Raw genomic sequence first — 26,322 nt, 5'->3', positions numbered from 1 at the left:
ACAGATGTGTCTCTCTCCTCCTGGGTGCAATGTTAACATAAATGCATATCAGTTTATCATTGCAAACAACAGGAACTGTGTTTATTTTAAAATATAAAGTATCATTTTAATTCATATGTTTTTAATGACTTCTTGAAGATTGCAAAGCATTTTATTATTTATCTTTTTCTGCACTAGCTGGATTTTCTGTAGTGCACACAGGAAGACTGAGCAGCAGATGGGTTCTGTTTGTGTCGTTCGCCACTCCACCAGCTAATAATTGTGAAGCAAACATTGCACCTTAATTAATTACCCCAATTAATTACACATTAACTGGCTGGATACCTTGCCTTTTGCCAACATGTTTCTCCTCACCTATAGAACTATGACTGTGCCACAAGGGTCGTTGTTTTCCTATCAGTAACAAGGTCATTACTCAGCAGTGCAACTGTGAGGAAAGTCCCCGTGTGGGCACAAGAGTTACACACACTGGGGGCAGATTTTCAGGTAAGACAAAACTGCCGAAGCTGTCCTGACTTTAATGGTGCTATTGCCAATAGACATTAGCCAAGGACATGCAGTGTGGACAGGAGGGAGGTGAAGTTTCTTGTCTTCACTTCTCCCTTTCATCCTCACTTGTGAATGCAGAATTAAATGAGCATGCTTATAGAAATGGGGCTGGACATGTCTGAGAAAGGCCTGAGACCATGTCTGGGCAGACATGGGGATAGCTGTAGCCATCATCCTGCTATTGTAATGTGAAGGCTCAGCACAGGTCACAAATACAAATGCAGCAGAAGGACATTAGCTGTAAAACAAGAAGAGGGGAGAAAGAAATTTAGTCAGTGCTCTATCAACAGCTGCATGATATAGCCTTAGATTAATAGGCTAACTGAGATTATTCATGATGCAATGCATCAAGGCTCTTCTCTGAACTTCTTTGCAAACTTTGTCAAAAGTTTTGCTCTATCTGTGACTAATAGGAAGCATGACATGCAATGATCCAATTGTGTAGCTAGTGTAGGCTGTTTTCTCAGATTATTGGACTTGCCCTTTACCAGGCTTTGATTTATGTGGACCTAATAAGAGAAGAGCAAGAACAGTCCTTTGTTTGAGCTTTGAAAGAAAATCCTGGTATGGGACAATTTACAGCTTATGCTTTGTTGCTGAAGAGGAAAAAAGGTTTTTGTAAAATTGCTGGAACAAATATTCTCAAACACATGAAGCAAAATGAAAATGCACTAAATTAAGAGTGCATTTTAAATAACTGACTATTGCGGAGAAGATATGAGCTGTTGTTTTAGTTGATTCACAGTAATTATTAAAATGATATTTTGGGGTTGAGATATGCAAACATGGCTTGACTGGTGCAACCTCTTATCTTCAGGGCCCACAGAACAGTGTCTGTTCCAATCCAGCAAACACAGCTGTGATGGGGCTGGCAGCTCTCCACTTAGGTAGGTAAACACGGCGTGAGAGAGCCCAGCAGAATATAGGGAGCATAGCTCAGGAGAGCGCTCTGCAAAAGGCGTACAGGGAAAATATATTAACCACTTGCCTCAAGGACATTATTTCCTGTTTGTAAAAGTGCTTTTTAGATTGCTGCAGGCATTGTGAAGAAACATCTTGGTGGGTTGGGGATTTTGAAACTGGCATCATAATTTTGTAAATGAAAACATATCTCCTAGCCTGTCGGGCTTTTCAATATTCACATGAACTCGAAAGAACATCTTTTATATAATAATTCTGATTTATTTTACAAATATTTCAAATTAGCTGTGGCTTTACTAGGGTACTCATTGCAATCTGTACCTTCATCCTCTGCTAGATTTGACACTTGCTCAGCAAGAGTCACCATTTACACAAGAGCCTATTAGCTTTCACCAAATTTAGAGAATATTTGTTTGAAGTAGGAACCAGCAATAGCATAATTTGTTGTTAGAGCTACTTGCTGCCAGAATGCTAGTAAGAAAGACCTTAAACGAGCTATTTGTTTTGTTGTGTATCATTTCACATTTTAGAGCAGATTTTTGTCTCTTGTTCTACTAGACAATTTTTGCGTTATTTGTATTAATCATTTTCTTTTGGAGTATAGAACATCATTTTAAGTTATTTTCAAAAGAATTGTAATTCAGAACCAGGAAGATTTTCTATCACTTGAATCCTGTTACCGCTGGCACTTTTTCATATGTTTTTGTCTCATTATGACTCCTTTCATATCCTGATCCACCGTAATATTTTCTTTCTGTCCTGCTTTTCTTACTGGAAACCTGATCCAGAGCCTCATTCTCTGATAGGAATCTTCTGATTTCTGATCTAAGTGTATTTCTGGCTAATCTACACCCACTTGTTGTTGTGCCAACAGCGTTCTTTAATATCAGTAGCTAGTTTTCTTGTTAGGTTCTTAAACCTCATTCTGCATTTAGGGAACAATCCTGTCTCCTCTCAGTGTTCATTTTATTAATAGTTTCTTCACGAAGGATAGACTTTGTGTATACTACACTTTGCATCTCTCCCAGTTTGAATTAATCTTCCTTGTGCAGGTGTGACCAAATTGCGCACAAGGTGTGGATCCCAGCACAGTGGCATTTATACCTCCTTACTTCTCTTGGAAACACCTCACTTGCATCAGAGATTGCTTCTCTTTTTTCCACATTTGCATTACACTGATAGTTCATAGCTAATACCCTAGCTTTTCTTCCATTTCCAGCTGTGGAGACCCAGAGGATACCATTATTCCCTGGCAGGAAATATCATTATTTCGTAAGTGCATGACTTGGTGCTTTGTACATTTTATGCTTTTGCTAGTTCTCCTGATCTTTGTCTTTACTAATGATGCTTCTGACTGTGGCATCAGCAAATATTCTAAAAACATGCCTTATGCCAGGGCCATAGTCACTAGTGAAAATATTTAACAGGGTTGGTTTGTAGACGGAACTACTGTTCCCTCTGGGCAGTTAATTCTCTTTTTGGTTTCCACTGAGAGTTTTCACCTTGGGGATTCAACTAAGACCTCAGTGGGAGTTGGGATCTCTATGCTGTGATCTCCATCCCAGGGCCTGTCCTGATCTACATCCAGAATCAGTCGTCTAGCTCCCATTGACACCCCACTGACAGTCCTGACCAGAAATGTAAATACCGGCTCTAGTGAACAGAGTCCCCCTGTCAGCTGAAGATGTGTGTTGGTGCATTACATCTTTCTGCTATTAGATAAAAATTACAGATTATTTTGTTGCTATCTAGCTCTCTGTTGCTGATCCATTAGTCCATAGAAAATGCATTCTGGAGCTTTTTTTTTTTATTTTAATCTGTGGTACAAACTGAATGTCACTGTAGTGATCAAATGCTCATGTAAAAACAGTGTTTCATTCCTTCCCTCCAGCTGTGAATATTAAACACAGTCCGTTGATGAATTGAGACCAAAATTGAATAATGGGAGCAAGACCCTGGTCTAGTTCCAGCAGTCATTAATGGGAAGCATTGCTTTTTCTGAGCTCAGACACTTGTGTTAGCCTCCGTAGCTTTGTGGCGATAAACAGGACCTGGGAGATTCATGCTTTTCCTGCCTCAGTGTATACACTTTCAGAGAGACATTTGACAGACCACTACTGATCTGTGCTTTAGTTTTTCCGTATGTAATATTATTTATATCCCAGGCTAATGATAATGCATTATGTCCTATATAAGCTTTTTTTTCAACTTTGATCCCTTTAGATCTGTCATTCTCTGTAGTGTGGGTTTATCACTGCTCTAGTGTCTGAGCAGCTTTGTACATTGCATAACACAGGTAACACCTGCCAAGTGTGATTTAGCTGCCGCCTTTTCTTGTCAGAGGGGAGGTACAAAACACCTGCATGGTTTGATTTGGTGGGGGTGAACAGGGAGCAGTTGCTTGTTTGTTTTAAATGTACACCCTACTTGGTGTGTCTGTTGGAAGAGGCGGGTGACAACTGTGCCTTGGAGGAGAAGGTGGTCGGGTTTGTCGTGGTCCAACGTCTCCATGTGAGATCCTTTCATAATTGCCTTGGCCGCTGTGGAAAACTTTTCCCCTTGAGTGCATCAACCTTATGCACGYGGGATAACTCTCCACTGTGCCTAAGCAGAAAATGCTTTAATATAGTTTTTATCCTAGAAGTTTGGACAGTCTGATAGCTGTCCTGGGCCAAGGTTTTCAGGTAGCTTGAAGAGAGGAGTTCAGGATCTTGATTTTACAACTCCAAGAGACAGCAGTATAGAAAGCAGACACTAGGTCATTGACAGGCATATTTTATTGAAACTAGGCTAGAAAGAATTTTCTTGTCAACAAACTGTGTTAAAAACATTATCCATTGAGTGTGCATTGTGCAATCTTAGCCTCATCACCAGTAGTATTTTTAAAATGCAGACTACACTGGGCAACCAGAAGTTGGTTGGTCTGCCACCAGGGCAACAGATTCTGCATTCCTCTGCTTACTACCACAAACTCCAGCTGTTCTGACCTGCTTAAATTCAAAATTCAGTTTCAAGTAACAATTCATGTCAAGCTACTGTTGTTGAAACATCAGTCAGCGTAATGAGAGTGGGATGACTTTATGAGGTGAAGGGTGGATGGAAGGAGTAGAATTCCTGTAGAAATTTTGATTAACTGTGTTTTGTAGATTAACACATTTCATGGACTTTACCCTAATGCACACATAACAAATGCACAGGAACACCATATGTATGCAACAAGCTCCAGAAAATAACCCAGGCTTTTAGAATTTATTAATTTTATTTGATCCTGTAATTAAAGATTACATGGTAATGCACGAAATGACATGTGCAAATTTACTTTTGGTATTTTCTGCCTTACGGTGCTTTGTCACATAACCTAAGTGTGGTTTTAAATTTTTGATGGCATGTATGAAAAGGCTTTTGATTATTTGGAAGAAAATATTAAGCAGTTCTGAGCTTGTCACATGTTTATACACAGCCTTTCATATAGCTTCAGGGACTGGGCTTGCTCCTTCAAATAATGATATCTTGTTCATCTGATTTCTTGAAGAATTCCAGATTAAGGGTCATGTATGAGCAGTCTTCATACTGAGATTGTTGATAATAAAGCCCAATTTGACTTTCTACTTTCTAATGAAATGATGTTGCACACATTGCAAAACTCTAGTAATTTTGTTTTACTGTAATTCATAAAGAAGATAATAGGCATGCAACAATGCACTGGGGTGTTTTATTAGAAAATTGAGGGCTGTCTTCACTAGTTTTTCCAGATAGCTTTTCTCCTTCCCTCTGCGTTGTTGTTTTTCAGAATTGCATTGCTTTGGTACTATCTCACTTCTGCAAAAGGCCATTTTGTTAAATGTATTCCCAAATGCACTGATGAAGTTATAACTGTTTGGCAAAGGCTTGGAGACAAAGATGCTGCAGTGAAAAATGAGCCTTGTCAACAGAAAACTGATTTGTAATCATAAAAAGTGGACAAGGTGGTCACAGTTTTCCTATCTGTTGGTCACCCACTTTCAGGTGTATCCACTACCCTGAGGGAGCTGTTACATGTCAGGAGTGTCTATGGACTCTGTCAACCCTTGTCCCCTGTCATATTGTATTAGAGCAGAGACCTTTCCCATCTCTCAGCACTATGGCTTTTACCCGCTGTAATGGATATCCCTGGGCTAAGAAGTGCTTTAAAATAAACTTATCTGAGTCTTTGCAATCTTTTACTCTTCCCGTGACTGTGAAAAAAAATCCTATGAGTAGGTTTCCAGGGTCTTGGCTGGAGAGCTTATTTCATTTAAAAACCTCAGCTGTTGTGCTGGAACATGCCCGGGTAGCTGAGCCGGGGAGCCAGGCTCCGTTTTGTCTGTTTTCTCCCCGACTCTTGCGCTTCTCTCCGTGACTCTGCACAGGGTCACAGCCTCAACAGGAGGGCTGGGGAACGTCATCGTGGCTCTTTTCCGCCACCCCAGCTTTGTCTTCAGCGAGATCTGTGGACACGAACTTTTAGGTTGGGGAAGGTGTTGAAACTATCTCCTCCTCCCCACAATACTGCAGCCATTACACTACTAGACAAAAAGAGTTACCAGCAGCTCCTTTAGCAACCTTGTTTTTTTAACTTAATTAATTGTGGAGCTGCTCCACATGGATTTGGTGCTGTGGGTGCATTTTAGGCATGCTTTGAGCACAGAAGGAGCAGGGCTCTTAGATGTTCAGTTTGTGAGTCTCGTAGGTCCTTTAAATGCTGAGATATTGGGCTCTATGAAAACTACAATGCTCTAGGTGTGCTCATCTGAAGAACTTCAGGAGCTTGGAAAAAGTCAGGGCACCTAAGTAGTCACACAGGGGCTTTGTGGCTGACACTCTTGGATCTGGGCACCTTGTTTTTCCTGTGGATCTAAACCCAGTTCTGGCTGTGTCTCAGATCTGCAGTTACAAAATGGGAGAAAAGCACAGGCCAGCCTTAAAAGAGATGTTGGGAGGAGGAACATGTTACAAATTGTGATATTTTAGGTAAGCAGTCAAGGATTTCATAGATAAAATATTAATTTGCTGTAGACTGTTTGTAAAAGGCAGTGTGTTTTATCCCCTACTAATAATTGCACAGCATTTTGGCACGTATGTGAAAAGCTGTTGTTCCCAGTACCTGCTAGGATATYGTATTATTTCCTTCTTTTAACTTGTAATGCATTTACCCTGTCTGTGATTTATGTAGCTAGGAACAAGAACTGAAGCACTTACACAGGGGAGAGGATGGGTTCCTTGTATGCCAGAATTGTGAAAAGCTAAATCTTCACATCTTTAACCCATAGGATAGTGTTTCCAAAGAGGATGCCTTAAACCTGTTTGTATTTATTTATTAGTTTCACTACTCTATTATTTCTACACTGTTTAACAGTAGCTGATGTCTTCCCATATTTTTCAAGATCCCGGGGTGTTTGTTATAGTTACAATTGTTCTTTCTCTGAGATCAGCAGATTAGCTGGGTTTCTACAGCAAATGGAGACTGCAGATCTATTTTAGCCAATGAACCATTAGTTTATGCTAGTCTAGGAAATTCTGCTTTCTATTAAACTGCAGCAGCTTATTTATATTCTCACAGAGTTGACATTAATATAGTATTCAGTCCCCCTAAAATGTGCATTGCTTGTTTCATTCTAATCCATCTGTTTTTTAAAAAAAGGTTAAACGAGTTATGCATTATACATGTTGGTTTGATGATAGGGCTGGAAGTTCCTGCCGCAGATAAAGGAGCAAGGCTTAACATTAAAGGTTTAATTTTACCTCTCCCATCTCCCAATCTAATGCTTGCCTGGTGCAAGGGAGACAATCCTATCTTTGCAAGGGATCCTAGGAGGCCCCTTTCCCTAAGTGGGTGAAGTACACCTCATCATTGCACTGCAGATGCCCAGCTAAACTGTCAGTGGGGTCCCTTCTTTTAAAGGCAGCTGCTAAGACCTAGGAGGTGTGCTGTCTTTCCTTAGGGCCACCCTTGTTGCCGCTGACTGTGGAGTACAAGGTGACTTCTTAAGTGTAAACTATTTTTGTATAATTTGAGCATTGCTACATTATCTGTACTGAGGGCCATTTAATGTAGGAAGGTTTAACAGAGGGGCAGGAAAAATAAAAATGCCCTGTCCATTATATAGGTAGGATGAGGCGAAATTTCACGKATTTACTGATGTTCCCTTGCTCCTTGAGTACCCTACAAAAGAAAAAAAGCTAAAGACTAGGGTGCGGTCCTAAAGCAAATTGTTGCATTAAACAGGCTGGAAAGCTGAAGGCTGAACTSTGTAGTGAAACCTGATGACTGCCCTGATGACTGATTCTCCCTAAAAAGCTACTGGCCTATCAGCCAGGGATTCTCCCTTTGTGCTGGTAATGAACCTTGCAAATACCCTTACATGCAGATACCCTTATGTCTGCGCAACCTGTTGCACTGTATTTCTTAGGTCAGTAGGAGCATCATAGCTTGCAATCTCCCTATAACCTCAGAAAATAGCACCAGCTTCAATGGGCAATTACTTGGGCCATTTTGTGCTAGAAATGGTTCTTCAGTACTGTGCTAACTTTAGAAAACACATTTTTAAATTACCCCAAATAAAAATAAGTAGCAAGCAGGGGTAAGGGGAACAAAGAGAGAGAAGAAATAGAAGAACTATGTTAAGACTTAAGCTCTTTGTGTTCTGCACATAATGGAGCAAAAACAACATAAAAAAAAATCCTTCTCTGTAGCAGAAAGCATCCTTCAGACTGAATCTCCTGTGCACCAATTGCAAAGGAAGTTTAAATATAGTAGGGGAAAACAGACTTACTAAAAAAGTTGTGAGCAGGCTCTAATTTCCAACATCACTGTTCAGCTCTGAAGCATCCAAAATGTGTGCAAACAGAAGTCACTGCAGCCATGTCCAAAATCGCATTGACTGTCACTCGTGTGGGTGTTAGCATTGGACACCTTCCTGCCCCCTTAAATACACAAGGGCTTTTGGCTTGTGAATCAGTGTTTTAYGTGGCTCCAACCTGTATGAGCTTCCCTGGCTCATCTGATGAGGGGCTGAGTTGTGCTTTCAGGCCAGTAAGAAGGGGGGTGGAAACTGTGTGTTCCTGGTGGGGGAAGGAGACCTTTCTAACTCTRATGGGAAGGTGGATGAGGAAATTAGTAAACATGGACCCTATCATGCCTTTTTAAAAAAGAAGTTTCAATTAAAGAAATATATGCACAGGAAAACATAACAGCTCCCCATGCTCTGCTTAAAACCTGAAACAAATATAAACACTTGCAAAGCACTTTTCACAAGCACTTTATAAATCAGAAAATGAAAAAGGAAATGACATTAAAAGCTTAATTTTTTATATGCGTAATTGCATACTAAAAGTAAGGAAATTCCAATTAAAGGGAAAAWTACTCAGAGTCAGAGGAGCAGTGTCAAATGCTGTAGGATATCTAAGCCGCCAGCTGACAGAAAGCTTCTAATTTAGGGCCAAATTATGTTCTCATTTATGCTGGCATGTATCCCCAGGAACTCTATTCACTTCATCAGGGTACTAGAGCCTTACCCCAGTGTAGCTGAAATTATAAATGAGCCCTTAAGAAGCTTTTTGCTATCAGGAATTCTTTCAGAGCCTTATCATTATTTAAGTTCTTTTCTGAATAATGAACAGGCAGAGGTAGTAGAGGGAAAAAGACTGGCAGGCCTGAACCTACTATTATAAAAGAATAAAAAATGCTGTAACTTTAACGATTCCAACTTCGTTAGAGATACCACTATTTGAAGAAGTCTTTATTATTTACCTCTGACATTTAAATCGACTAAACATTGGAAATAGAGAAATCCCAGATTATTAACAGGATGAATAGATCCAATTGCAATGTATAGCCCTATCTTATTCATGTGGAGGCTTTTCACAATTATCTTTCAAAAACTGCTTACTTAGAAGTCCCAGTAGCATGTGACTGATTTCCAAGTCTAAGTAAAATGGATCTATACAGCTGAACATTTGTGTAGCATCGGAGGTATGTTACATAYGACCGTGACCTTCAAACACTGGTCTTTACGGGCACATCTCTTGTGGTTAGCATGATAAATGGTGTCGCGCTGGCTAATTAAATCAATACATCTCCTTAATGTCTTGCAGTTTCTGAAATTCTTTTCACTTTTTAGTCCTTGGATCAGCTTTCATATCCTCTTTTCTCATATCAACGTGCATTTTTTTCCCTCTTCTTTTTCAGCAGAGGTACAATAATTCCAGTGCTCTCCATCTGAAAGTATTTTTGAGAAGTCTATTTAGTACCTTTAATAAGAGAATAGCTGAAAGATAACCAGTAGCACCTTCTGCTTCCCTGTTAAATTTGTTTTCACTATTTCATAGTGAGGCCCTTCTGTGTCTTTTGCAGACTTAAGTTATAAACTAAACAATGGAAATAACTTTTTTTTTGAATTTGTGAATTTGTGTTGTGAATTCTGTTAATGCAGGGAGACGATGGGTGCTGAGAGAGTTTTTCAGCAGGTTACTTGAAAGAATGTAAAGAATCCCACAAAAGTTTTCACTTTCTTCTAGCACTGACAAGGATCTGAATTAAGAATATGGCAAACAATATCAGGAATATTAGGGATATGGGCTGGCTGTGCATCTCTCTCTCTGTGTTTCAGCCTAACAGAAATCTTTTATTTGTTTCCTTGACTTTTGCCATATAGTGAAGACCTAATAAAAGAAGTTTAAATGCTTTCTGTGAAAACCATCTTTTCCTCACAGAAAATGGCCTAAATATTTCTTGGAAAATGTTAATTCTCTTGGATATTTTTTCACTTTTTTCAATAAATCGCACYTTCACTGCTGCCTCAGGAAGCAACCAAAAATGTCTGGTTTGTTTTTTGGTTTGGTTTTACTTTTTTTTTTCTTTCCCTTCTGTTAAATCTTATTTACTTATGAGTTTTCTAACAGGCGAAGCACGAGGAAAGAAAAGAGAGCGCAAGGGAACAAATCTTCAACAGTTAAATGTTTTCCTGGTAAAACTTGGAAGAAACAAGTTCATACAACAGCCAACCGAGCAAGATGAGACAAAAAAGCCCAACTGCCAATGTTTCAGGCAGCCCTAGCAACAGCCCGGGCCTGGATAGCTTGTTATGATTCAATTGTGTGTTTTAACAGGGGAATAACAAAGTTGGTCTGAATGCACTGAATACCAGTAATTCCCGAGCAGAGAGCTCCCCAGGTCTAGACAAACATCCCAGCTGGCTTCAAGGCAGTGATACAAGTGCGTTTCATCRTGCTGTACTAGTCCTTTAATGCACGGGTGCATCCCCATCGCCGCAGCGTGCTGAGGCTTATGAAGACTGCCTGGCTCCTCCTCGAGGCTGTTGTCTCGCCTTTTTGGTTTGCGATGGGGGAACGGCGAGACCCAGGAGCAGGAACCGAGATAACTACCTTCTTTCCACCCCTTTTTAAAAAGCCACTGGCGTGGGGCTGGTGAGCTGTGGTGCAAGCAGGTAGGGACAGGCGAGGAATCAGCAACCTGAGCTGCAGAGGCGTCAGGGCAGAGTGCTGCTGGGGCAAAGCTTGTGGCTGATTGCACTCAAAGCACCTTCCCCAACGGTTTCTCTGGGAAGCCTTTTGCAGGTAACTGAAATCTGTACTGGTGAGGCTGACCCCAGAGCCATTCAACACCACTTTTCCTGCTTTCTTTGCACTATATATAGCAGGTATGTTAGTAAAGTCCCCGGATATAAAACAAGTCCTCAGAATGCGTTGCTTCGTCTACCAGTAACCTGTCACATTGCAGCTTGTCCTGCAGGAATCTGGGCTGCATTCGGAAACCCGGCTCATTATCCAGAGGTGATCTGGCGTTCGCCGGCCTGCTCTGCAGCTAATAGAACTGTCAGCTCTGCTGTCAGTCACTTGTCAGCCCATCCAGGAGCACATTAAAAGCCTTAAAGAAAATGGATCATTCCAAGAACGGAGTCTTAAAATAAGATTGACCCTTATTTAAACGTACATGCAAAATGGCTTGGACTTTTCCCTCCCATTGTTGTTTGTACGGGCTTTTGTTTTATAGAGAGTCAATGTAAGTTGAAAATATGACATTTTCCAGGAAAATCTCTGTTAGAGGTGCCAAGGGCTGTTCTGTTGTCAATGCTTTGTGATAGTTTCAAGGCGTACTTGGAAGAAAGGTTTTCAGCTCTGTCTCCTTTGGGTGCTTTCAGCCCGGTATTACCATCTCATTCAGGGGACAGTAATGAGCTGTGCTCACTTGTTGCATTGGATGTTTGTGCGAAGGGTGTTTATGAGGGCTCTGACTGATATCAGATATAAACTTCAATGCRCAGGGACACCTTCTTGATGAAAGCAATTGAGTTGCCAAAGGAGAAGTTAAGCAGGTGAAGCGGCACTGAGTCAAGAAGCTGCTTGTTGGCTAGTGAAGTACAGGGGATGACAGCTGGTCTGACAAAGTGACATATGCATTTCCAGGTAAGTGAGACTCTCTTAATTTACCTGGAGAAATGTCAAGATCATCTTCTGAGTAAGTTAGAAGTAAGTAAATTTCAGATAGAAAGAAAGAAAGTTTCAAGAGGAAAAATTAAATCTGCTCAGAGCCCCTGAAAAGGAAATTAGTTATAGAAGTTGGTGCGCTCCATGGAGGAAAGGTTTTCTCTAACAAGAGCAATGGGAAACACAGAATATGCCAGGGGACAGAAGCTCTGATGTGTCAGGAAAGCATCTGCAGCAAATGAGTGGGATACTGAATAAAAAGGACCTTTATACCTCCTCTTGTAAGCAGACTGAGTGTCGTCTTCTTTACTAAGCCTGAAAACACTTTTGTTACTGTGTTGTCTATTTTGGATGCTGTAAATAAATATTCCCATTTGCATTTTACCTTATCCCAGCTTGAGTTAAAGTGACTGGTTATAAACAAGACTTTCCTTGCCAAAGGCTGCTGCAGTCCTAATAAGCAGTCTGGGAGGTGGTATCCCAGGAGGGAGGAGGCATGTTGTCTCTTGGTGCCTTGGTGGGGCATCACTAGGTGAGATCTTTAGCAGGATAGTGGGGAAAATACCTGAATCTCAGTGGTCCTGAGGGAATTTGTCATTGGTACACTTGAGCCATGCTGGGTTTTTATTCCTCTCTGGAAGAGTGAACCTCAGTGCAAAGAGTGAAGTTCTCTTTCTCCATTTCTTTCTCTGTTCATGAACAACTATTGGTTTGCTGGGAATACAGGTAGTTTAGCAGCGATCATGTCAGAACATTTATTGGTATCATGCTCCCACTTTTATATCAGAAACCAGCAAAGGAAATTWTCGCTGCCATCTCTTAGGCAAGCCGGCAAAGGCACAGACGTAGTAACGCACATCCATARGTATTTATCCAGTTTTTTTCACATTCCTCTTTTTGTTTTCTGAAGCAAAAAGAAACACTCCCCAGCAACTATTTTAAGGCTAATGGCATGCCGAAAGCCAGTGTGATGGATGGAAGTGAAATGCTGCAGCATTCAGGATTGGTGGAGCAGTTTAGTGGGATTATGGAGCCCATGGGCTGCACGGCGAGACCGTGGTCTCCCCTCAGCAGGGAAATAACCCCAGCTGCCACCTGAGCAAGGGAGTGGGAAGCGTGCAGGAGACATGTTCCTGCATCCTAACAACTCTGAACCCTTTCCTGGAGTTAGGAATTTGATCTCTTTCTTGAAAAGTAAAAAAAAAAAAAAAAAAAGAAAAAGGGAATGGTGAATATTAGGCTTCCTTTCCAACAAGAGTGGAGACGTATCAGTCCCACTGTCACATACTGGCCAAGTGGACAGAGCGCTTACCTGGGAGGCAGGAAGCACAGATTCAGATCCCATCTTTGTCTGCTGTCAGCGCATGATGAATAGACACCAGGATGCAGGGTCTCTGTGCCGGGGCTCTTTCCAGAAATTAGAGTGACTTGGCYGTATTTTACCTAATGGCTCCGCAGCAGGTGCGGCTGTGCCGTGCCGGCCCTGTAGCCCTGCCCTCTCCTTCATGCCAGCCTTGATGGTTTGCTGACTGCACAGCAAAGTGCTATGTTCACTAAGTGCAAGATGTTCGCCTTGGTTTTGTTGGTTTAAGTTTCTCCTGGAAGGGGAGAAAAGGGGTAGGAGCTGAAGAGCAGGAGCTCCTTCCTTGTGCGGCAGGGGTGTATCAGACTGGCTCCACTGTACCATGTATGATCCTGCCTGTTAATCGTGCTCCACATCTCATGGGACAATAAAATATTTTCCTGAGCTCGAGGACTGCTCAGCCCAGTAGTTAAGATGCTCATCTAGGAAAGGCGAGCCACGGTCTCTCTTCTCTTGTGTATTTCACACTGTCATGCTTTTTCATTTGAAATCATAGTTAACTCATTTCAGTTGCCTGCCTGTCATACCCAGTGAGACTGGGCTTCTGCAGTTTAAGAGAAGCGGGGAATTGATTGGGTTCCTCAAGCAGATCTTGAGATGGAGKATCAATTCACTTTTGTTTCATTTGATTTGCAGTGTATAATCTTCAGTTAATAAGTAAACTAGGAAAGTTGAATGTTCCCTCCCAAACCCAATAATGCATATAACTTTCAGCAACTTCAGCAAGTGCCCTGATTGCCTGCCTCTGGTGTAGCTCCCTGTGTAGCTTGTGAGCACGGAGCTGGATACCCGGATATCTGTGACTTTGTGTTCCAGTGGGTTCTGCTTGCAGCAAATGCTACTAAAATGAATCAGCCCTGGGAGGAGAAGCACAGAAACATAACAAGGCAAGGTAGGTGTCAAATGTCTAGCCAAGAAGATTTTACTACCAATCCCCACTAAATAAAGTGTCAAACCTGTCAGTGTGGCCATCAGGCAGAGAAGTTAAAAGGTAACAAAGCAATCAGTGTAGCTGACTTTCAGGTATGTCTTCCAGTTCCTATCAAAAATGGTTGTCATCATTCCTGGGATTCTTTATAGCAAAAAATAAAGAGGGTATATACATGCCGGAATTTTTCTCCTGAGATTTTTTCAGTGTCACTGAGAACTCACTGTTCTCCAGACCCATTAGTAGGAACATCTGGGAACCATAATCTGTCCATCCCCACATGCACCATCCAGAAACTTAATGAGTTTCTGCGTGTCCATTGTCTGTGGTCCATGGTCTTGGCTTATTAGATGGCAATGAGTATAATAATTTCAGTGTCCATGACAGGGACCTGTTGTAGGAGGTTGGAGCTTGGTCCTAAATACCTTTGGCAGCCTTGAAATCTTTACAGGAAGTCTGATCTGTTTCTCACTTTTATTGGACTGAAAAAATGTTTTATTTTCAAGTTTTATGCAAATACAATTATAATAGACTTACAAAAGAACATCCTTTTGCTATCCAGTCACAGAGCCTAAAAAGTGTTAATTTGCACAAGGGCAATAAATGTTACCAAGTTAATTTACTCTGAAGATAGTGACTGAACCACTGAGAGTTTAGTTCCCTTGATTCCAGTCACCCTGCTTCTTACACTTACTGGACTTACTCCTACCAAGTGTGCCCAATATGACAAGGTAGCACTTGGATATTTCACTTTTTTCTTGACCCCAGCTGCCTATTCTTCGTCATGGCACAATCTCGTCTTGTTGTGAAAATGGTGCTTGTGCCATTTCTTCATTGCTTGTTCTGTTTCCTTTGAGGTTCTGCAGTCAAAACAATAATACTTCATTAGCATTGGCATTTAGGGGAAATTGCCAGATCTAAAATTATCAGTTATTGAAGTTATTATCAGTTATATAAACTCTCCTGCTTCAGGACATTTAGTTTGGGGATAGACAAACAAGTTGCTGCATAACAGCCGAATTTAGGATTTTAGGAACTTCCTTTTGAAGTAGCTGGTTCCGGCCACTGTTGGAAACAAGACAGATGACATTTCCCATGCAGTATAGGAAAATTTGGGTTCATTCCTTACTCAGAAGAGCTCACACTCCAAAATAATATGGGCCAAGGAACTTAAGGGCTCTGCATATTTCTGTACTTGCATCCCTACAGCTTCATATATATAAAACTATGCATGAGATATACAGTAGGTTTCATTCCTACTAGATGGTAAGATATCAGTTGATATTGCATGTATATTTAGGTTTAATGTGTGTATTGGAAATACAGACAGTCTGGAGCATGACAGAGTCAAGTTCTGTTTATTTTTGGTAAGGTGACTCCAAATCATATTAGGAAACATCATCAGTTCCTGAGCCAGTCACAACAGCAATAGCTTTATCAGCACTCATTTACCATTTTAAGGAACAAAGGTTAATAAACAGGAGATACAATATTTATTCTAATATGGGTCCCTGGAGTACTAAGTCATCTTTAATGAGAAACAAGGTAATTACCAGTTCTGTCACCTTTAGTCTCCCAAATACACTTGAAACTATTTAATATGTGCCCTGGGTTGTTCGATGGAGTATAAAGACTTAGGAATTGTTGTCAAACATTGCAATATTGCTGTGTTAATATAAAGACAGTGAAACCTGAATATGAAATTATATATTTAGAGGTGATTTGAACATTTTTTTCTTCATTTGTCAGAATTGGCTAAGATGCTAGGATAAAACAAGTACATCTGTTGTCCTGGTATGTTGCTACCCTAATAATTACAGATTACTCAGTTCCTCAAAGTAGAGATATTTTTGGTTTTAAAAATGGAAAACATAGTGAAAGCCAATGGGCTTGGCTTGAGTGTCCTTGGGCGGGTGCTATCTTCCTTTCAGACAGAAAGAATGAGTACCAGCAGGTACAGTGCAAGCTTCTCCCTGATCAACGATGAAATATGTAAACACTGATATTCCTGTRWGAAGCAACCRTTCCCCATTTCCTGAAGAACTGGACTTCAGTCACCTCCTGCATCCCAGGGTGAGCTGAGCCTGGGAGCAAGATGCTCTTTTTAATGATGTACACAGGTTGCTGGGGGATGACAAAGAAAGAATTTGACTGCAACACTGTGACAAATTTAGGAAGGCCAGTTTCTAAATTTACATCACCTCTGTTACATCCAGAAACCTCATAGAGAGAAATATAAGATTAGCTAGCATTAAAAAAAAAAAATCAGGAAATATGGTAACACTCACAAAGAAAGAACTTGGAATGGTTGCCTGAAATGAAGAAAATGTACGTAGTTAAACTTCTGGGTGACTGTATGCCTCATTTTCCTCTGCTTTGCTGTATTTGCTAGATCAAAGATTGGGGGAGTGGATGCAGCTGTCCGTGCCTCTTCGCAATGTCACAGGATGCAAATGATGCTCCTGTGGGGTGGAACTGGATTGCAGCAAGGCAATTAGGCAAGCAGCGCTCACGCACGCGCTGCAATGTGTTGGCAGAACTGAAAACGGCTTCTGCTGGGTCTGTTCTTCAAGGCAAAATAAATGATCACTCCCAAGCCCAGAGACGGCCCAGAGGTGCGGCCTTGGGGCTGAGGAGCACCGAGAGGAATGGTTCTTGCTCTGCCCTTCAATTTACTGTGGGGAAACTACTAAAAGGGCTTTCATGGTCCTGCCGTAGGCGCTGGCGGAGGATGCCCTGGGCAGAAAGCCCGGCAAGCGCGGGTAGCATGTGAGCTCCTGGGCAATGCACAGCTGGTTGTGTTGTCCTCAGGTTATAGCTGCTAAACCAGCTCCAGACTTGGTTCGTTACGGAGTGACGATGGCTTTGCATCCTCACATTTGCTGGCTGATAATCATCCTCTTGAGTGAAAGTCCTTATTAACCTGAACAAAATATAATTGTGTCTCCCTTCAACTTTCATTTTTTATAAGTGTTTCTCTGGTTGACCTGGCTTTCTGCAGCACTGATTGTATTTGATATAGATTTCCTTGGCAACATAACAGAATGGAAATAAGAATTTGTACTAACCTTTTCTGCTTCAGCTGTAATATGCAATAGTCATTTTTACATCCACAGCAGCTCTCTAGCTTTGCCGTTTGCATGGAGGTGAAAGAGCTCCTAAGTATCGCTCATGCAAACAAGGTTTCTCTCACTGTGTTGGTGTCACAGCTTCTCAATATTTCACCTTTCCCATTTTCTAAACTGGGACAAACAGCAGCTCCCTTCTCCTGCAGGTGCTGAGACATCTACTACTGGTTGGCACCTGCTTTCAGTCTAACCCCTGCAGACAGTTTTCAGAAGTGCTAGCACTGGTAAATCTACTTAAAGATACTGAGAAGCTGCAGACTCTGAGAAATCAACCCAATTTTCATTCGCATTTGAAGGTCTGGAGAGCTGGCACCTTTCTCCTTCTCTCCTGGTGTCCTGCCTGGGAAGTAATGGGGGAATTCACTTCCAAGTGTTCAGGAAAACGCCCCAGCAAACTTTTAGCTAACCCTGATACTTTCTCCATATCGAAACATCAGCAGATTTGTTTAAAACTGTGCAGTATAATTCTACTGTATTCCCTCACAGCTAGCTACTGTTATCAGCGGCTTTGAGCCCCTACACAAACTGCATATAGCACTTCTGCGAGCAATTTGATGCGGTAGGTTTATTACCTTAATAGGCAGGAGAAAATTTTACAGAGCACTCCATGCAGAATTAGATGTTTTGTTACATTTAATTAATTCAGGTTCATGTAATTTTAGTGTAGCATAAGCAGTTAGATGTTGAGAAATGGAGAACATAAAAATAAAACAGAAAATCACTTATTTCTCCAAACCTGATGATTTCAGTTTTGTTTAAAAGGCTTCTTTTAAGAGCAATGAGTTAATAATTAAGTTAGCAGTGCAGCATGGGGTCAAAATATTTTTTAAAAATCGCAGTATGGTCACTTGGTGAAGGAACCTAAATATTTAGTTTAAAACACCAGCATATGCTTGTTCCACATGAGAGTGCACTGTAAACAGCCCCAATTACTGCTAATTGATTTAAACCTCAGAACTCAGTAGGAAATCACAGATGTTAACTGCTCAGTGATGCACTAAAGCTTCCTAAGTTTCTCACAAAAGGTTCAGAGTAATTGCAAGGTATCTTTTCAAGGCCCAGGGATTATATAAAGCTATTCCACTGAGAGCTGTTCCATCGAAAGTACTAATGATAGCCTTGTAAGTCTGTTGAGGAAAATAACTTTATATTAGTTTCGGGACCCTCACCCTGGAGAAGAATGAAGAAAATGTATAATGTTTTTGCAGTGTAAAAAGGAGAGAAACTCCCTCTTTTTTGGACTCCTTTGAAGGATTTCAGAACCCATTAAAGAGAAAGCTAGCCAGTTGGTGCCATTTCCTTGAGAAGCTGAAGAAAAGATATAGCAAAAATCCTCAAAAAAATCCAGTCGGCAGAGAATATGTCTCCTGAACTGATGTGCAACACTGAAGCTTAAAATAYGTGACAGAGAATATGAGGAAAATATTCCAGAAGTCTTTGATTAAGAAGCATAAAGACCCTCTGTGGACTGTCTGTGACTCTAAAGTTTAAACAATGAACATAAGCAGGATGCAATAACCACTTAAATGTAAATGAAGCCAAGCTTCAGCAATCAAATTGCTTCTGGAATTAAAACGGCCCTGTTCCTCTCCTTATCCATAGAAACTATGTACAAAAGCTATCTGCTGGCAAATCCTCATCTTCATTTCCCTTTCTGTGACAGTTATGATGATGTTCTTTCTAGCAGCAGTCATTCTTCTGGAAGTTAAAGAAACATTTTTTTTAAAAAAATACAAGGCTAGTAATATAAATTCTTAAATATCATTAGGTATTCAGTAATATCCCAAGCTGACTGTGAATCTCCTAGCAAAATTAAGTGTTACAAGTAAATTGCTGGCAGGTTTTCTTTTGAGCCCAGTGTTCCCAGCAGGTGGTCTGGGAGCTCAACTTTCACAGTTTAAGGCTCAAGGGCATCTCTGGGCTGCAGACTATTTTTTTCTAGTGATCTGGGATTTCAGGGGTTGGTGGCCCTGGAGCAGTGCTGGGCATGTAGACTAATAGCAGGAGTTTGCTGAAGAACGTCAGCTGGATAAAACCTTGAACTGGAAATCAGGAGAATTGGGGTCCACTCTGTGACTGCCATTTTCCCATGCCTCTGCCTGCCATTTGTAAAATGAAAATATTATTTGTCTCCTGTGAAACTCTCTGATATCCATTTAGAAAGTGTGGTAGGTCAGGGATGTGGTGGTCACAGTGCAGCTAGGGGGTCCCACGCGTGCTTCCAGTCCCATTGCACAAAAGACAGCAGAGAGAGAACCCCTTTCCTAGTGAGGGCTCCTTGAAGCTATGTGAACATTAGCATCAATGTGGAGGAAATGGAAAATGCCACCCTTCTGCAACTGAGGTTCTTCTTATGTCTGTGCAAGCCAGGATATCTGGGAGAGGCATCTGTCCTGGAGCACACTGGCCAGAAGCACATGGCAGTGTGCCCTAAAGGGCAGCATGATTGTGTGAAAAATGCACTCTGGGCTCAGATGAAGAGAGCAATCCTGCCCAATTTCACCGGCAGGATTAGGGGATCCTCTCTGCCTATAACCACCTGCAAACCTGTTCCAGGGCACAAAGCTTAACTTGCACCTCCTTCTTATCCCTTCCTCTCCAAAATCCAAGGAGACAAAAACAAAACGTGTGATTAGGGATAACATTCCCAGACATACAGGATTGCACAGGTTGGAAAGCACCCTTGGAGGTCAACCGCCCCAAGCCCATGCTCAAAGCCAGGCCAATGTCCACCAGGTCCCTCAGCCTGGCAGCTCTCTGGACAGCGGGAGACCAGGAGACAAGTGTTAGCAATGCCAACATCCTCCTCTGCCTTTCTTTTCCCTGCTCTTGCTTCTTCTCAGCAAGTTGGCTATTTTTGGGGCAGGGCCTCTGCCTTCCCCCACCTTTCTCCAAAGGTGTTGACTGTAGTGGAAGATTGCCTCAGCCTCCGTCTGTCCGTGTCACCATCTTTCAGTAGTTGTGGATGTTTTATATTGTGCCCTTCTAATATTATATTTTTAGGTGCATAAACTCAGAGATCCTTTGTGTGTATTGTCTTCTTCTCCAGCCTCTTGACAATCCAGATGAGAAACCAAAGATGGCCAATATATAACTTAGGAATAACAGTCTGAGAATCTGGAGTAACATAGTTCCCTATGTTGCTATGCATACATTTTGGAAATGTTATCCTGCTGCTCATTTAATGAGATTGTACTGAGGAAAAAAGGAGAAGGATGCAGGCGTGGCAAATGTGTCTAGCAAATCTTTAAATGCCTGAGCAGTGATGATAATGTGAGCATGGGTTTATTACTCTGCATTTTAGAAACATGTTTTAAAAACTTCCAATTCTGTTAGGCATTTATTTGCATACAGACAATTCTGCCTTTCCTTCCTGTAATTTTATTGCAACCATAATAGAGATTTTGGAAATCAGATGCATTCCACTATATATGAAGGCTCTGACTATACTAGTGGGTTGCTAGTGATTTATGAAAAGAAGGCACCATTTGCTCCACCCTCTGTGTATCTGATAGAAAAATCCGGTAAATTGAGATGAATATACCCATTCCTTGCAGATGTGGGTGGATATAATGGAGATGCAGAATTCGGTCTCATAAAGTTTTCTCCTCTTGCTATATGTAAGCTTAAGATAAACTGGGCTTTCTCCTCTTTACTCTTCCAGTCTTGAGCTGGATGTTGCCGCTGGGATAATAGTTTTATCGAGTGTTGGGTCTTCCCTGAGATTGTTTCAGTTGCCTTTTGGTCCCTTTGAACCTGTCTATCATTCTTGCCTTCTTCAAATTAACAGGGAATGGGAAGAGGAGATATGGCCTCTCCTCCACTGAGGTGGCTTCTATCATTACCCTGTTCTCTTTCTGACTCCCCACTAATTCTAGTGTCTGTTTCTAGAAAATGGCTTTTCAGACAGTATTCTTTSACTAACTGGAGATATGTTCTTAGGAGTAACTCAGATCACATTATTTTTGTAAGTGATCAGTCAATTTTAATTTAAAAGTGGCACTTGTGAGGTCAGATTTTTCCCCTCACTAATACATTGGCTGTATTGGTATTGAGATGGGTGTCTGTGGAAAATCCTTGGCATTCTGGATTAAAAYTGGTGTGTGAGGAGGGAATGTTTTTGTTCTCCATCCTTGCCAGTCTTCTCTGATTGCAGCAATACTTGGTGCTGACCAGGTCCGTAAGCGATGTCTCTCTCCTCAATCTGTATTTTTGATTGCCAAAGAGTACCTGACGGAATGTTATTAGCCATTTCACCTTAAGTCAGGCCTCTCTGACTACCTGATATGAAATATGATTGTGTGGTTTTCAAAGCAGTTATTTTATCAAATAATATTTGAGCATTGGAATTAGAACTGAATAAGCTGCAAACAGAATTTTATGTTGCTAAGAAGTTATGAAGGGTGTTGATAGAAGATAAGGTCTCGCAGAAAACTGGAGAGACTCAGAAATAACCTTGCAACATCTGGATATTGGTTTTGTCATGGCATTAGGTAGCTATTACAGACATGTATGTTATCTTTCCTGCTGTGAACCAAGAGGTGAGAGAAACAAATTTTTAGCCATTTCTACATCTCATTAACGGATGGTTCTACTTGGAAATACAATACTCTTGATCTTGGTGACAGTGAGATGCCTGTAGACAGGCATCTAAGTCTCCTCTTAGTGATTTGTGGGGCTGGATATAAACCTGTAAAATTTTAAACATACCTGGCCATGTGACATAAGACAAAAGCGCTAGAAATGTTATTGGTCAAAATGCTCTCAGTGAGACCCGTACAACTTCATGTGCATGTAGCAGACTACAGACTTCTGTCTTCTGACTTGTTTACCAGACGAGCCCAGTGCTCATGAAAAAGTAATATCTAGCTTATTTTCAAACTGCTGTAGCTTCTTAGGCCTTGCAACACTAAAAAAATATTATTCTCAACTCTGAGGATAGCTTTAAGCTACCCTCAAGATAGCAGCGACTGAAAGTAAATTATATGAACATTATCATACACCATGGCTTCTTCAAATTATTTGCAAAGTATACAGTTATTGCAACAAGGCAGGGAGTGCTGGGKCATTCACGTCACCCTGTGCACAACTTCCCATGGGTCAGTGGCTCTGCGCCCCAGGTGCCACTGCATGCTGCTGTGAGGGGACGCTGCAGGCGAGGAGCGCACCCGCGGCTGCAGCTGCTCTGAAGATGTTTCTAATATTAGATTCGTGTTATTGATCTCTGCTCTCCCTGGAGCCAGGAAAACCTACTGAAAGGAGCCAACAAGCACGGTAAGGCAAAATGCAAGGAACTAACTTGTGTTCCTCATTAAATAGCATTGTGAAATACTTGCTGGAGAGCTTAGGTCATCTGTGGGAAGAGCGATGAAAATCACACTGGCATGTGCTTTAGGCATCGTTTATGTCTCTTCTTTGCCCTCAAAATGAGCAAATACAGCATATAGTGAAATGTATGAGGTTCTGAGGTGTTGTGCTAACTGAATTTCATCCCATATGTGTACAAGTTTAATGAAATATACCCCTCAGGCCAACTTGCATCAGCCGACAATGAAAAGACCAAGGAAAGTTTAAATACATGCTACCAATCCAAAAGCAGAAGTCCATGAAAGGCCATTGAAGCAAGAATGAGCTTTACCTAAAACACTGTAATTAAACATTAATTGTTACGATTCAGGCTCAGATGACTGCAGTGGGTTCTCCTGTTGCCAAGGCCTTGCATCAGCACACTGCTGCACGTAACAGCAGGTTTAAGCAAGCAGGCAATGAAGCCACTATGAAAACTTTCAAGACCTCAAAGTGAGCTGCATAGCTCAGTGTGTCCAGCCTTGGGGGCCACACTGTGAGGATGCAGGAGACATCGTGTCTCATGTTTCTGTCCAGGCCAGGAAGTCCCTGCTGTTACTGCAGGTTACATGCAACAATGCTGTATACAATACTGATAGTATATAATGTGGACCAGAAGCCTTGGTTGCTCTAGTGCTAATATATATAAGGCCAATGGTATCCTGGGGTGCATCAGGAAGAGTGTTGCCAGCAGGTCGAGGGAGGTGATYCTCCCCCTCTACTCAGCCCTGCTGAGGCCACATCTGGAGTACTGCRTCCAGTTCTGGGCTCCCCAGTACAAGAGGGATGTGACACTACTGGAGCAAGTCCAGCGAAGGGCTACAAAGATGATGAGGGGACTGGAGCATCTCTCTTATGAGGAAAGGCTGAGAGAGCTGGGCCTGTTTAGCCTGGAGAAGAGAAGGCTGAGAGGAGATATTATCAACGTATACAAATATCTAAAGGGAGGGTGTCAAGAGGATGGGACCAGACTCTTTTCAGTGGTGCCCAGCGACAGGACGCGAGGCAACGGGCACAAACTGAAACACAGGCAGTTCCATCTGAACATGAGGAAAAACTTCTTCACTGTGAGGGTGCCAGAGCACTGGACCAGGTTGCCCAGAGAGGTTGTGGAGTCTCCTTCTCTGGAGATATTCAAAACCCGCCTGGACGCAATCCTGTGCAACGTGCTCTAGGTAACCCTGCTTGAGCAGTGGGGTTGGACTAGATGATCTCCAGAGGTCCCTTCCAACCTCAGTGATTCTGCGATTCTGTGATTCTGTGATACCAGAAACCTCATAAACTTTCAATTAAGCCTTGATTGGTGTTGATATAAACAGGTTAGAGTTAATGGACAAAGCTCCATCTAAAAAGCTGCAGACATGAGTGAATTAAACTTTTGGAGATTATGAAGAGATTTGCTTGGACTTCAGATCTAAGGCTGTGGTTAGATGGTACAGTAAGTTTGGCTTCAGGCCTCCTGATAGCAGGCCCAAAGTGATGCAGCGAGCTGACATGGCATGAACTCACCCTGTGGTTTCAGATTTGTTCCAGAAAACTTGGATGGGCTAATTTTGTACTGAGAAGCTTTACACAAGATTAGGTTTCAGCTGTCCTCTGTAGCCGATATAAAGCACTCCTGATAAACGTAGGATAAATTCCATGTTGGACATGGAGGCTATTCAACAGAAAGATGACCATTTGTTTCTGCCTGCTCTAGATCATGTATGTACTGCTGAGTAACCTGATAGCATATTGATAAGCACTAATGATCACAGAACCATTGTCTCAAAGGTATGAACCTCAGATTAAAAACCATCTTCAAATGGTTAGGTTTTTCTCTTTGTGGTAGCTTTGCTAGCTATTCCTTTAGACACCCACTTTCAAAAGGGGGAACATTAGAGACTGAAGGGGGAGGAATCAAACCAGCTTGCTGTTGCATGATTATCTTTTATGACTTCAGGACAGAGGAGGAAAGCTTAGCAAGAAAATGATGCCTTCTACCTTCCTCTCTTCTCCATATCACAGAGCCGAATCATTAAGGCTGTGCTAATAACGTCTGTTTGGGTTGTCTGAGCAGTTTTGTATGTGATTCACAAAGGAATAAGTTCAATCAAGTGTCCATTGGTTAGCTGACCAATGTCAACTGGAAGCAAAAGGAAGCAACAGTGTTCTGTCCAAAAGGAATGGTGGACTTTAATACATTGTCTTAAAGTCTGGGATTTTACAGTTTTATTTTGTCTTTTTTCTACCAAAGGCATCTTTAGCCAGYGCAGTGCAGACACTTGTCACAGTCCTGCTGTCTGTTACTTATCTCTAATTCTTGCAGAGCACTGAAACTGATAATGCTACATTAAGTTTGATTTGTTGACGCTGTCCTTATTTCACTCACACCAGTCCTGTTCGTGTCAACAAAATCTGATGAAAAGCATTGCCTTTTGCCCCGAGGGGGCCGGGAACCTATGTTCCTTGTACCACAGCCCCGTTTCTCTAAATCAGATTTTATCTACAGATAATTCAGCTATCTTTCTGCTCCTTTATGCTGATTTAAAATTGCAATAAGAACTTTTCAGTAGCTTTTCCTGTTAGGATTATTATTAGGATAAAGATAAAATATTAGTTGGTCTTTTTCTAATGAATATCTCAAGTTTGCCAAGGTTTATGACCTTGGGGGGATGTCAAGGGCGGAAAAGCAACACAAACCATGTGACACTGCAAAGCTCAATTTAATTTAGTGGACCAAGTGAGGGATAGGCTCTGTGAGGGAAACTACCTTTCCGGCAGTTTCAGGTATGCTCTCTTGGCAGCTGGTGGTCCGTGGCCCACGCAAGGCTCATGACACTGTGTGCATTGTCCTGTTGGCTGTGGCTTGCCGAGCTCAGCCCATTTGCACTGTGTCCAGCTCTTGACCCAGGTGAGGCCATAATGCTCCCATGCCTCCTAAACATGTGGATAGGAGCTTCTTGCACTTGAGCTTTGCTTCTTTTGGGGATTGGGGCCTAAATCTCTCTTTTTTGATTAAATAAAGAATTGATGAAACATTTATGAATGCTATTACTGGCTGTTTTATCACAACAGAACAGACGAGAAGACCCACTAACAATGTATACAAATAAATAACTTCTTTTTTGTTTTCTCTAAAATGTTGCTATTTCCATTAAATTCCCATTAACATTTCTCTTTGTTGCAGGACCTCCTTCTGCTTGGCTGGATGAATAGAAGAGTCTCTCTGTTTCTGGAGCAGGGAGCTGTGCTCCCTCTCCCACCCCAGCAGGGCTTGGCTCAGTTGTCCAGACAGAGGTGAGGCCAGGAGAGGCTTCCTGGGTCGTCATGGGTGCTACTTCCCGCATCCCTCTTGCTGGTTTCCATCCCTGCCTGGCCCCCATGACTGTTCATGTGACTCATGCTTAGGCTTCGGAACTAACATGCAGCTCATGCTAAGGACTTTTGCATGCTGGGAGCAGTGCCATTAGGCTAAAGCAAGAGCAACACCTATGTCGGACCCTGAAGGACAAAAAAGAATCTGGTCTGCCATCCTTGCAGATTTGTAAGTAAGTGCTTGTTAACACCTGACAAGACCAAAACTCTTTGGAATTCAGTAAATCCTTGCCCGGTGACTGAAACAACCAACAGGGATGGTACAG

At 41.8% G+C, this 26,322-nt stretch overlaps 1 long non-coding RNA gene across 1 annotated transcript; it reads left to right on the top strand.

The window, feature by feature from the left end:
* Window positions 1-1,374: 1,374 nt before the first annotated feature.
* Window positions 1,375-25,948, top strand: LOC112972970. Its single transcript, XR_003255847.1, has 4 exons — window positions 1,375-1,436; window positions 11,772-11,913; window positions 14,012-14,189; window positions 25,869-25,948. It is a non-coding gene; the product is annotated as an uncharacterized LOC112972970 (long non-coding RNA).
* Window positions 25,949-26,322: the final 374 nt, after the last annotated feature.

The sequence above is a fragment of the Apteryx rowi genome, unplaced genomic scaffold (assembly GCF_003343035.1).
Source record: "Apteryx rowi isolate R43461 unplaced genomic scaffold, aptRow1 scaffold_512, whole genome shotgun sequence".
Lineage (NCBI taxonomy): Eukaryota > Metazoa > Chordata > Aves > Apterygiformes > Apterygidae > Apteryx > Apteryx rowi.
This window is presented reverse-complemented; position numbering and strand designations above follow the sequence as displayed.